This window comes from Dipodomys ordii, unplaced genomic scaffold, assembly GCF_000151885.1.
Source record: "Dipodomys ordii isolate 6190 unplaced genomic scaffold, Dord_2.0 Scaffold165, whole genome shotgun sequence".
NCBI classification, from domain to species: Eukaryota; Metazoa; Chordata; class Mammalia; order Rodentia; family Heteromyidae; genus Dipodomys; species Dipodomys ordii.
Window position 1 is genome coordinate 1406972 of NW_012267381.1, and position 9904 is coordinate 1416875.

Genomic DNA, 9904 nt, shown 5'->3' on the forward strand with positions numbered 1-9904 from the left:
GGCCAATGAAAAGAGATGTACCCGTTGGTCCTTATTTCTTTTAGAACTTTCATGATTAATGGGTGGGGAGAATATGACTTTCACTTAAGGAAGTTCACAGTGGTATTTTATTTTTTTTATTATAGTGGAATTTTTAATAACTTCCCACTATAATTATTTTTCTGATCTCTTTTTCATCTATTCAGTTTCCATTGTTCCTCACACTACTCTAGAAAATCAAACACCTTACTTTTTGCATTTGTTTTATTCCTTTCCCCTGTCCCCTCAGCAATCTTAGAGACTTCCTTGATCCTAACCAAACAGTGGAAAAAGTTGGTATCATTACATATGACAATAAAGTGATGAGAATAACTAAAGAAAGACTGAATCTCACGATAGGCTTTTTTTTCCACCTTTAAATTTGTCTAAATGGCTTAATATTTCCCAATAATTATTCTTAGAGGCATTTATAACCAAACACACAAGTTCCTTTCCTCCTGAGGAGTTCAATAACTTTCACTACTTACCATCCACTGGCAGCTTCTGAGTCAGATCTGTAAGTTCTGTTTCTGAGAGTCTCATGCTCATATTTCCCAGGAATGTGTCCAGTTTATTGACATCCATTGTCCCTTCTTGTGAGAGACATGGACATAGAAACAAAATTAAAGAATTATAAAAAGTTATAAAATTATTAATTCTTATATATTTTGATCATTTTTAGCACGAGGACTAAGTATCAAGGACCAGTAAACAGTAAAAATAACTAGAGAATCAATAATGGCCTTAATAATCAAAACATTTTTATGTAAACTGGCCTTATGTAACTGGTCTTTTAGTCTCTGTAATGTAAAATTTTAAAAGGCTAGGTTAAATGCATTGTCAATTTAATAGTGGAGACAACAAATGCTATATGTTTGGCTAGCAAATAGTTTGTTTTCAAGAACTGAGTATTCAACTTCTTTCTACAAATGGCTAAATTCCCTGAATAAATAACCCCTTATTGTTTTATTTTTTGACATTTCAAATGTAAGCACTATTTGGGTTTCTTTCCCCTACGAATAAAAATTCCTGGAGTGTGGAATTTCTTCCCAAGAACAAAAATAAAATAAAATAGTAAATCACAACTTATAGAAGAAGAGTTAGAATAAAATCAATATGTATGAACAGTGACAATGTCCACAATTTAGTGACCGAGAGGCAATATAAACATTCTGAGGAGTTTTCCTCACATTTGTATTTCATGATTCTTACCTTTAAGGGACTTTACATCATCCATCAACCTATTTTGATAGACCTTTCCATTCTCTGTTAAAAAAATGTACATGTCAAATCATAGGCATAAGGAATTATTGATATGATAAAATATAAAATTTAGAATTTTAAAAAGATATTTGATTATGTACATTATGAGTCCATTTTAAAATAATAAGATTAAGGAATAAAGAAAGTTCTTTCTACAGACATTCCAATTACTCATGAACATACAATTATTACTGGCTAATTCCTTGATGAAATATAGTTCTTTTCTAGTTCATTTTATTATTATTATTGTTGTTGTTGCTATTTTTATTAATCTACTTCTTTACTTGTATTATATTCTATTTCCTTTATTCACAGTTTAATTTTTGGCCTCTCAATGGAATCCAAACATATAAGGTTCTCCCCTGGTGTGGTGTGTTTATGACTGCTCTTTGTTAACTGCCAAAATGAGACAGTCATGTTTAAGGCAAAAAAGGATGATGATAAGTATTCTAAGATGAATATTCTTTTTTCCATAATCAAACAAAAATTATTTTAAAAAATTTACAACTACATAATAGCAAAGCCCCTTAAAAGCAATACTAGTATAATTGAAATTCTTACCATTTGTTGGCAGATTTTTCAGCAGCTTCAACATTTCCTTTTCTGTTGGGTATATACCCATGTGTTCCAGAACATCTTTTACCTCATTGCCATCAATCTCTCCTCCTTCAAAAGTCACAAGGTGAAATAATATGAGAATTTTAAAGGGTAATATAATTCTAACACATGAAAAATATCATTTCAGCCTGCTCCACATGATCTTCACTGTTTGTTGAAGTGCAAAGACAGAGTGTGGTATCTCTATACAATCAATTGCATTCATGTAAAATAGACTGCTTAACACTAGCAAAATGATTTACCCTAGTAAACTTCTGTAAAGATTTTGCTTAACCCTAGCGAAATGATTCATGTCATACTGATAAAGACAGTATAACCGTACTTTGTTGGACTCAGAGCATATAAGAAAAAGAGGCTTATAAAATTTTATAGCAAATTAGGATTTTATTAGAACTGATTCAAATAATTTTCATCATGTCAATTTTCTGAACATCTTTAAATAACACAATAACCAATATACATATCAGAGCTTTACTTTCTATACAGCAATATTTTAGTGTCATATCTAAACAGCAAAGAACTTGCTACAAAGTCACAAAATTAAAATTTGATTGCTAAATGTAAATGATCAAAAACTTAACATTAGGGAGATTAAGTTAAAAAAACAAACAAAAAATAAAGTGGCAAAAGAAACAAGGATATTAAAAAATCTTGAATAGTCAGGTGCTGTTGGCTCATGCCTATAATTCTAGCTACTCAGGGAGCTGAGATCTGAGGATCGAGGTTCGATCCTGGGCAGATAAGTCTGTGAGACTCATCTCCAATAAATCACTAAGAAAAGGCTGGAAGTGGTACTGTGGCTCAAGTGGTAGAACTCTAGCCTTGAGCAAAAGAAGCTCAGGGATAGCATCCAAGCCCAGAATTCAAGCTCCAGTACCAGCAAAAAAAAAAAAAAAAATCGAGTAAAACTTACATTTTTAGATTTGTATAAATTTCTTACCTGTGAGAGCTTTCACTCCATCCATTAACTCAGTAAAACTAACCTTCTCATTATCTATAAGAAAAGATAAAATCAGAAAAATGGCCAGCACAATGGAGTATTATTTAGCCACAAAAAGAATTATCAGATGCCGTAAAATGGATGGACCTAAAGACAAATCTTGAGGAAAAATGGTCATCCAGGTGTAAGAGCCTTTTAGATGTCAAACAGATTAAGATGAGGAAAGAACCTCCTTTGTTATATTATAGTCATTAAATATACAGAGCAAAGAAAGAATATTAAAAGCTGTAAGAGAGAGAGGCAACAAGTTACATATGAAGGCAAACTAATCAGAGTAACACAAAAATCTTTGATTTCTCAATAGAAACTTTAAAGCCAGGTGGACATGGAAAGTCTTCAAAGAAAAATAATGGCAGCCAATATTGATTACTTATCTTGCAAAGCTATCCTTTACAACTGTTGGAGAAATAAAAACTTTTCATGATAAAGAAAAAAAAATCAAAGGAATTCATGACCAAACCAGAAGATAATTTTTTTAAGATTATAGAAGATAAAGATAATGAAGATAAAGAAAAAATGACACAAAAGAAATGAATGACAACATAGGAAAGAAGAAAACTCACTACAGAAGAGTAGGAAAAAAAGGGTTAGGACCTAAGAACAAACAATACAAAAATAAAATGAAAGTAATTAGTAATACCCTTCACTAATGTTAATGGTTTCAACTCTCTGATCAAAAAATACAGATTAGTAGATTGGATTAAAAACCTAGACCCAACTATTGGCTGCCTATAAGAAACAAACCTCACTGATCAGGATGAATATGAGCTTAAAGTGAAAGGACGTAAGTGACTACTTGTGATAGGAATTTAGTCCTGGAAAGCCTAGAATATTTATTGGTTATCTTTTATATACACACATTGCCAATATATACTAGATAGTCTATCCATAGACATTGTATTTTTCTGAATTTTTGAGAGTCATTCTATCATATAAACATTAGAAGAACCATTGTTTATAGTGGCTATATTCTACTAAGGTTATTACTATATTTTGAAATCAGGTAATGTGATGCATATAGCTTTGTTCTTTTTTGTCCAAAACTGCTTTCCTATTTGGGTCTTTGTGACACACCTGAATATAAGAATTGTTTTTTTCTATTTCTGCAAAGAATGTCATTGGAATTTTGATAAAGATGGAGTTGATTTGTATATCACTTTCAGTAATATAGTCCCTTATACAAAATTAGTTCTGCAATACATAAACATGGAATCTTCTAAGTTAGGATTTTCAGTTTCTTTCTTTAGTGTTTTACCATTTTAATTGTAGATGTTTTTACCTCTTTAGTAAGGTTTCTCTATAGGGCCTTTTTTTTTTTTTAGACTTTGTGAATGGAACTGTTGTCCTGATTTCTTTCTCAGCCTGTTCATTATTGATCTATAGAAAAGCTGTTTTTTATATGTTGATTTTGTATCAAGTCATTTTGCCAAAAGTATCTATTATATCTAAGAGTTTATTTGGTGGAGCCTTTTAAGTATAAGATCACATTGTCTGCAAAAAGGGATAAGTTGGCTTCTTTTGTTTTTCTTTCTCCTATTACCCTTTTCATAGCTTTTTCTTGCCTTGCTGTTCTGGCTAAAAACTCTAGAATTATATTGGGCAAGAGTAGAAAGAATGGGCACTCTGACAAGAAAACTTGAGTCCTCTTGGGAAGAAAGGTATGTAGAATTGGAAATACTGAGACTGAGTTCTTAAAAGATCACTCAGGAGGGTTAGATATAAATGTCATACTGATGTACATGTTGGAATCTTCTGTTTTAGTCTCTCAACTTTTATTCTGTTTCAGGGGCGTCTGGGCTGGGTAGCTATCCTCTATTTACTGCAAGATGTACTTTTATATCTTTGTAGAAAAGATCAATGACTTGGGACTTTTTAATGAGGTTATAGGATTTCTTTTAATTTTAATTTCTTTTACTGGGATTATAGGATTTCTTTTCCTTCAGTGTATTAAAGAATAATTGTAGAATTACTAATTTAAAAATTCTATCATAGCTGCAAATCTTAGTAAAGACTTTAAAAAGGACATAGCAGTCTGTAAGCGGCTTACCATCAACTGTTACGTGTTCTGCTAGATCTTCAAGCTCTGATTCTGTAAGTTTAATACCAATATTTTCCAGGACAGAGTCTATGTCACCGACACTGACTTTCCCTCCTTAAAAAGATAGAAGTTAAAAATGTGAGTAATTTAAAGCAATCAATATGATTTGAAAGATAATATACTACTATTACATGTAATGAACATGTTATTGTTAAAAAGTTCAATATGGTCATATATTATATTTTTATATATAATATTATATATTATTCTGGTATACAATATGAATACCAACAATTTGATTTACTTAAGAGAACAGATAAAGTTAACAGAATAAGAATCAGAATCTGCTTCCTATACTTTGTTGTTGAGTCAGGCTCACAGTGGAAAATACTTGATGGAGTTAAATGACTTCTCTTCATGAGCTCATACTTTCAAACAACAAATGCTTTTGTTTTTGGCATTTTCTGAACTTATATATTGATGATGAATTGCTGCTGCTGACCAAATTTTAAAAAAAGACAAAAAACTTACATGTCTTTTCATTTTGTTTTCTCCTGAACCCAAGTCTAAAATGATTCTTTTGAAGTAAAATTTAGAAAATTCCAACACACTTTGACTTATGCCAAGAAATATCTAAAATACTAGCTGGTAAATTACATATGTGCTTTATAAAAGCCATACATAGGAAATGGCTTATACCTGAAAAACAAGATTTCCTATCTAAAGATACAAATATTATTTGTATGTCATAAGATTTTAAGAAAGTTCTTCCTTTTTACCTTTGAGAAGGGGTGTCTGTATATATCCCAGGCTGGCCTTGAACTGTATAGCCCACACTGGCATTAAACTTAAGATCCTGCTGCCTCAATGTCCCAACTACTGGGATTATAAAAATGTATCATCACACCCAGTTGTAGTTCTGGTTTATTAAGTTTCTTACTCACCTTTGAGAGACTTCATTCCATCTAACACTCTATTCTGAAATACCATCTCAGCATCTACATGGTAGAAACATATAGAATTATTAAATACAATAGTTTATATGCCTTAATTATGCTGAAATTTTAAGTATTTCTTTTTTAATTTTTAATTTTAGTGTTATTACAAAAGTGATGTGCAGAGGGTTACAGTTACGTAAGTCAAGTAATGTTTCTTTATGGACAATGTCCCCTTCCCTTACTCCCAGTTTTTCCCTTTGGTAAAAAAGTATTTCTTTAGGGATTTCTTCTATATCATCTTCAAATATAAATCAGACAATGGAAAACTTTTGCTATGTGACAAATCCACATAACGCAGCATTTGAAGCTATTGTTAGAGGTTCTCTAGTATCTAAAATATACACAAAGATTTTGTAAACTTCTATAATCCTGAACCACATTTTTTCCTTTTTAATTTTTCTTTTTTAATTAATTTATCATTTTCCTTTCATTTTCTCCATTTTTTGCACAATCTTTGGCAAAACTAAAGACTTATAGCTAGTTTATACTTCCTACCAATTTCCAAAGGAATTTTAAAATAGGAAATTTAAACTTTCTTTCACAGCCCATTAAACCAAGTTTCCTGTAAAGCTCGAGTAGTAGCATTTTTTTTAATGGCTCACCATCAACTGGCAGAGTTTCCTGCAATTTTGAGAATTCTTCTTTTGTGAGCTCAATCCCCATGCTTTCTACAGTGTTTTGGAGATCATTGATATCAATTTTTTCACCTTGGAAAAGATGGTTATGGTAACTATTAGAAGGACAAAAAATCTATTCATACTTCTTAGATAGGATATACAAAATAAAGTTCAGAATTTAATAGTGCCCATACATAATGTCAGTGAGAGAAAAGTATTTGCCAAGACTGTTAGTAGAGAAGGTAATTTTGAATTTTTTGAGAACTAGGACTGAATGGCAGAAAAAAAACTCCTGTATTTGTATAATGTCTGGTTGAAAATGGGGCATTTTCAACATAAATTTAATTTTAAATCTAAAGCACGTGTGCTTTAGTGCTCACATTGGCGTGAACACCAATGGCTCATTCCTCCAATCCTAGCTACTCAGGAGGCTGAGATCTGAGGATTGTGGCTTGAAGCCAGAGCAAGCAGAGACTCTTTTTTTTGGGAGGGGGGTCCAGTCGTGGGGCCTGAACTCTGGGCCTGGGTGCTGTCCTTCAGCTCTTCAGCTCAAGGCTAGCACTCTACCACTTGAGCCACAGCACCACTTCTGGCTTTTTTTCTTTTTGCTTATGTGGTGCTGAGGAATCGAACCCAGGGCCTCAGGCATGCAAGGCAAGCGCTCTACCACTGAGCCACCTTCCCAGCCCAAGCAGAGACTCTTATTACTAATTAACCACCAAAAAGCCAGAAGTAAAGCTATGGCTCAAGTTGTACAGAACTAGCCTTGAGCAAAAAAGCTTAGGGACACAGGCCTGAGTTCAAATCCCAGGAATGGCACACATACATATATACACAAAATGCATGTGAATTGCATCTCATAATAATAAAAATATTTTGCGTCTCCTAAAGTTTTATTTTGCCATTTACTCTGACTCCCTAGGTTTTAAATTTTCATATAGTATAGTAAAACATGGGACATCCTCATAAACAAGTAAAAGCCAGAAATTAAAAGTCAGTGATAGAAAATTGTTAAGATGCCAATTTAAAATACAACATAAGTCTCAGTGTCACAATATACTTACTCACCTGAAAAAACTTTCATTTCATCAATCAGCTTTGTCATTTCAACTTTCCCATCATCTACAAGAAAATGCATTTCACATAAAGACATACTAAGACTCAGAAACTATAATCACCCCACTCAAATTGAAAATATTTATATATTCTAGCATTTTAACCACTTCATAAGCATGACTTAAGGGAAAAACATTTAAACATAATAATGTATAAAATGTTTTCACCAATATATCTTTTATTTTTATTATTAATAAAGTTATTAAAATATTATTTTTATTATTAATAATTTTAGCTGGGTGCCAGTGGCTCACGCCTGTAATCCTCACTACTCAGGAGACTGAGATCTGAGGATCGTGGATCAAAGCCAGCCAGGGCAGAAAAGTCTGTGAGATGTTTATTTCCAATTAACCTCTAGAAAACCGGAAGTGGCTCTGTGGCTCAAGTAGTAGAGTACTAGCCTTGAGCTGAAGAGCTCAGGGACAGTACCCAGGCCCAGAGTTCAAGCCCCATGACTGACCAAAAAAAAAGTTAATAATACTATTTGTAATATAAACTCCAGCTGGGTGTGGGGTAGTGTGCATCTGACATCTCAGGTACATGAGAGGCTGAAATCCAGGCTAGCCTGGAATCTGATTATAAAATTCTACCTTAACTGAAAAATCTCAGCATGGTGGTTTACACATATCATCCCAGCCATAGCAGAATGCATAAGTAAGAAGATCATGATCTGAGCTGTCACAGGCAAAAGGTGGGATTCCATCTCAAAATAACCAGAATAGCAAGAGCTGGAGGCATGGCACAGGCAGTAGTGTGCCTGTAAATGAGATAGACTTCTTTAAAACAAATTTTTAGTGTATATCAATTATATAAAATAAGTTGCATTAATGTGATTTTTTTGTTTCTTTTGTATGTTCTCCCTCTATGATACAACCCCTGTTGTCACTGTATTTGATTTTGGTGCCCTGCATCTTGTACATACATTTTTATAATTTGGCGAGGGGAAGGAAAATAACAAAATGCTGAAATAAGGATACAGGATGACCCATTGTTACAAAGATGTACAAGACAGTATGTTGAAAATGAACCTTACAACTTTGCTGGGGGAGTGGGGAGGGAGGAGTTGGGGAGGTGGGGAGGAAAGGGATGATAGGGAAAATATAAAGGAGGGTGTAACGATGCTCAATAGGAAATGGACTTATTACTTTGCTCATATAACTGTAACCCCTCAGTACAGTATCTTTACAATAAAAATATATATTAAAAAACAAGTTGCGTTAAGATATTTTCATACATGTAGTGTACTTGACTTGATCATATTCACACCTTCTCTTATTACTTTCTCCAGATTTAGCCCCTCTTTTCTTTTTTTTTGGGGGGGGTCCGGTCGTGGGGCCTGAACTCTGGGCCTGGGTGCTGTCCCTCAGCTCTTCAGCTCAAGGCTAGCACTCTACCACTTGAGCCCACTTGAGCACCACTTCTGGCTTTTTATTCTTTTTGCTTATGTGGTGCTGAGGAATCGAACCCAGGGCCTCACGCATGCAAGGCAAGTGCTCTACTACTGAGCCACCTTCACAACCCCTTAGCCCCTCTTTTCTAATAGTCTTTTCTCTAATTTCATGGGTTTATTTTAAATCCAGATTTGCATATGAGAAAAAATAGGTAATATGTTGATTGGGCTTATTCTTCTTAAGATCATATTGCATCATGGTCAGCAAATATGATTGTGTTATATACTTTTTTTGTAGTCATAGTGCTGGAATTTCAGCTCAGCACCTTACACTAGCTAAGGAGGCACTTCACCACTTCATCCTCTTTTGCTTTGGTTATTTTTGAAATAGGATCTTGCTTTTTTACATGGGCCACCCTGGACTGTGATTCTTCTGGTTATATTCCCTACCATAACTAGGAAGATAAACTGAGCCACCATGTGTAGCTTTGTCTCTTGAGATGGGGGTATTATAAACATAAACTGTTACTTAGGTTAGCTGAAACTACAGTCCTGATTTAGTCACCTGACAGGTGCTTGCACCTGAGCCTACGTGTTCACTAAGATAGGCTTTATGAACTTTCTTGCCTGAACTGGCTTTAAATTATGGGTCTCCTAAGTAGGTTGGATCATAGATATGAGCCATTGGTACTTGACCAATATTCTTCTTTGTGGCTGAATGATATTTCATTATTTATACACATCACATTTTGTTTATACACTTATTTTTTAATTTTCTTTAAGTAGTTGTAAGAAAGGTTTTTTTTCAAATCAACATATCAGTTTATATGTGCTGGTCATTGTCAT